Consider the following 4,896-nt stretch of genomic DNA (forward strand, 5'->3'; position numbering starts at 1 on the left):
TTGTTACCAATACAGGGTTCAATTGTAAAGGTTGGAGTCTTCTAGTAAGTATAAAATGCCTGTGACAGAACCCCGCTTTTCCATAACAACACGTGTAGAACTTAATTAACAATTATAAATAAGTAATAAGCAGTATTGCTGTGTTAAAAGAACAAATATAACTATCTTGATATTTAAAATATTAATCCATTTAATTTGAGTAAATTTTAAGTGTGCGTGCGTGCGTGCTCTGCTTTAGATCTGTACCCCTAGTGTAAATTTTATCGACATCATAACGTGACGAACGCGTTTGCGTTAAGTCTCATTTTGTATAGGATTTTGAGTTTCCAAAACGTCCCGCTTGGCGCGCTCTTTCTAAATCCAATACAAAATGAGACTAAACGCAAACGCATACGTCACGTTTCAAAATCGAATTTATTTACACTAGGGGTACTGGAATATCATCCGCTGTGCTGTGCCCTACCGCACAAAGCGAAATGACATTCACAATGCCCATATCCCTCTTTTTTTCACGTAAGTAGTTTAAGGACATACCCAGGTCCGGGGTTACTTTGTATATTATGGATATTTTGTTTAAATGTCCCGTATATTTTGGTAAAATTATCAAGTGATCTGGAAGGAACAAGTTATGTACAGTCGAGGAAATTAATTCTTTAGCAGTTAACGTGTCACGTTACAATGGACAGCTCTTACCATAAGTATGTACAGCCAAATTTACATGAACCGCAAGTTGCTAAAAAATCAATTTCCGCGACCGTACTTAAATAATAATCCTTAAATATAAATACACTCACGGCGCAGGCATTTTATCAGCGAGCGCATTTAGGAAACAAAAAAAAATGCTTTAAAAGTTATCAATACTTGCGGCCAGGTTGATAAAATTTATATTCTCATTTATAACTTGTATTTCAATAAAGCTTGCATAATACGCGTACCTATTTACTCGTAATAATCTAACCTCTTAAGAATATATATATATCTATATTATATTCTTAGTACTTAAGTATCACACGGGCATTACATTTAACTCAACGAAACAATTGAAAAATGTGACATATCAATGTCATTTTGAACATCAATCGTCCGATATAGTATTTACATTAAGCAGCAAATGTATTAACTCATACTTAACACTAATCAATATATAAACAGGCCCTAAGCCAAGTTTACACGCTCGTACGGTCTTTATAAGCTAATAAATATATATATATATATATATATATATACAAGTACTTATGCTAGTTTCAGATAAGATACATAAGTACGTAAGTTCATAGTTATATTATAACAATTGCCTCGCCTGATTCGTGCCCGGGCCGCCTAAATGATACATCGTGGGCCCATAAAATCCGACAGATTTTAAACACGCATTCCTGAAGTCATAGCTGAGGAGCAAGAAATACGACTATTGGTCAATTTCGGCAAAAAACAAAACAAATATGTGTATTTCCTGCACACGACACGTTATCTTTTTACATCTTGGCGAAAAAAATATTGCAATGAATATGAAAAGTATTTTTTTTTATTTAGAGAAACATTTTGCGAGTTTCCTTTAAATTAAAGCATTAATTTCTGTCAGTAGCTATGTCTAAACTAAGTCACATAGTAGCAGTGTCGCAGCTAAAAAGGCGTTTTAAGTGAATTACCTATTCCAGAAACAAATTTTCACAAGAATTGTCATTATCTCTAAAACAAGATAGATATCAGTACCCCTAGTGTAAATAAATTCGATTTCGAAACGTGACGTACGCGTTTGCGTTTAGTCTCATTTTGTATTGGATTTAGAAAGAGCGCGCCAAGCGGGACGTTTTGGAAACTCAAAATCCTATACAAAATGAGATTTAACGCAAACGCGTTCGTCACGTTATGATGTCGATCAATTTTACACTAGGGGTACAGAAAACTTTTTATGACATTTTAATCTCTAAATGCGGTCTAGAATACAGTTTTAAAATCTTTCGGGCTTTATTGGCCCACGATGTATAATCAAATTTCGCAGCCTCATTTTTGACAGTGTCTACTACGCGATTTCGACGGTTGTTTCGAACTCCCTTTTAATTTTAGGGTGTGACACGGATGTATATATGTGAATTTATGCATAAACAACCAAGCGCCGGCAGACGCGCGTGACAGGCATGGCACGTTTCAAAGGTTAGATTTTGATTGCGACTGCATAAATAAGCATTGGTAATACAGCGTTACTGGCCTAAATAAATAAATGCAGACTGGCCTACATACATGTATGTGACCACAAATAGTTATTTGTTTTACAAGGGGGCAAAAGTTGTTGTTTAACCGCTCGATTTTAACTTATAGAAAGTAACAGGGAAAATGAGGAAATCCTTTGTATTTTAGGACTGCATTAGTCAGCCATAATCGCAGAAGAATAAATTACGACTTTATAGGACCTATATATATAATACTCGTAAACTCAATTTCCTAGTCAATCAAACTGTCTTTTAAAATATTAATCTCTTAGACTTGCTCGTGTCGTGCTGATATTGATACCCGAGCAAGCAAAAGATTCCAAAATTGAACCACGAGCTTAGCGAGTAGTTTGAGAAGTGGAATCTTGAGCATAGCGAGGGTTTCAGGGCACGAGGGTTAAATATACTAGGTCTCCGAGTGAAACACAAAATTTTTCACCACACCAACGCGAGGAATACTAACTATGAAATACCAAAAAAATCAAACCAAATCAAATCCAAAAGAACGTAGTGAATATATAACAGCTAACATAAGGAAACAACTCAATTTGCATTTGATTGCTTTGCCCCATATGTGGATAAAATGCTAATTTCTCATTAGTTTTGAACAATCAAGATGGCCTTTACCAGTTGGCGTGGTGAAAAAGTAAGTGGTAGCAATAACGACAGCTATATTCGATGTTGCTGTTGTGTGGCGTTGCCTTGTTGCATTTAGTTATTACAGGGCGTAATTAACTAATTAGTTGCAGGCGTACATAGGCTACGGAGACTGCTTACCATCACGCGGGCCGTATACGGTATACGCCCGCGTATACGCTTGACCGACCACCGACTTAGTATAATACTTACAGTTTCATTGGTGACAAAAGGTATATAGTAGTTTCGGATAAAAGTAAATTTAATAATTTCATGTGATTTTTTTATTGTGTATTCATTTAAAACTGGTGCATTGATTTTAAATCCGGTCACAGAAGATCTTTAGTAATTGGATTTTGTCAAAAACAAGGTAACCATTTACAATCAAAATAGTACCTACAATCAAGATGAAACCGACACTACAGCCAATCTACATATGTATTTCTATTAGGTTTCGTATGTACCAGTGCCTAAAAGGAAGGAACGAAACGTTAGCAATGTGTCCGGCAAATAGGCTGACAGCCGCCTGATGGATGATGGTGAACGCTGGAACTCAGGTTGCACTCGAGAAACGAGTTGTCTCGCATTCTTGTATTTACGCGTAAAAGTGTACAATACCTGTATAGTAGGAGATACGGTTTAAGAATTATATACCCTCATCTGTTAAACTACTAAATACTATCAATAAATATTAGTGATAAGAAATAAATGATAGATATCACATTGACAAAAGTGAAATATGCGTTATTAAAGAGTCCCATCAACAGTTCCATTCCCATCCCAGTCACCATCAACAGTTCCACTTCAAACGGCACTGTTTTGGATGAAATGCTTGGTTTGTTAATAAAAATACTAAAATCGCTATATATTCACTTATAAGATTTGAGGGGTTCCTTGGATTTCTCATGGATTTCATCATCAGAACTGAGTTTTGAACGGGACCAACTAGGAACTCATATACAGTCAAACAAATAAATAATTTTCCAAATTGATTCAGAAATAACGGAGTTCTGAGTTCACAAACATGCGAAAAAAAAACGGTTTAATTGATAATATCCTCCTTTTCTGAAGTCGGTTATAAAATGGTTTTCATTTCATTGGGAGAAGGACGTGCCCGCTTTACGGAAAAAAAATTGTATGTCTTTAATTTAGTCTTTTGGTTTTATACATGTAATTACACAATGCTGGCTATTAGGTAGGTATTGTAATATTGTATACCTATGTAGAAGTATTATATGTTTGTTTATATATTTTCTTATCTATGTACATTTAATGGTTAGGTTAGTGTTAAAAAAATACAAAAAGGCCGGCGCCCGTCCGTTTAGCCTTTTCTATGGGAGCGCGGCGCCACTTGATTGGTATTTTTTTTAATAGTTGACTACAGCATATAGAAAGGAATCTTACAATTGAGTGGGAGCCCAAACATGAAAAGTACGGAATTATAGTTTGGTATAGGAAAACTTGATTCAACCATTACAGTCGACGAGTAGAAAAATAATAATATACCACTGTTTTCCGCTACATTTCAGAAATCCATGATTATATTATATGCATAGTATTGTTAGTTGTTCATACAAAGTAGTTCAACGAAAATAAATAAAAACGGCACCGAAATTCAATTAGTGTTCGTATAATTACAAAACTATTAATTACATACCTCTTTAAATATTTGCACGCGCAAAATAGTTTTACAATTCATAACTAACAATTTTAACAATCTCAGCGACTACCCTTCGTTTAATAACCAATGAGATTTATTCGTTTAATTAACTGACCACATTTGTAGTTATGATGTTATACTTCTACTTTATTCTGTACCTATGCGTTTATTGTACGGATAAAACAACGTTCCGATAGGGTCATAACTTGAGCTGGGTGAACAAGGATGTACAATTTAACTGTCACAACATCATACAATTTTATTTAATTATGTTAGGTATTGCATTTTCTATAATAAAGTTGTATTACTACAATATGACTACATTACGCATAAGGGTCGGCAACGCGCATGTAACTGCTCTGGAGTTGCAGGCGTACATAGGCTAAGGAGACT

The sequence above is a fragment of the Cydia pomonella genome, chromosome 11 (assembly GCF_033807575.1).
Source record: "Cydia pomonella isolate Wapato2018A chromosome 11, ilCydPomo1, whole genome shotgun sequence".
Classification (NCBI taxonomy): Eukaryota; Metazoa; Arthropoda; class Insecta; order Lepidoptera; family Tortricidae; genus Cydia; species Cydia pomonella.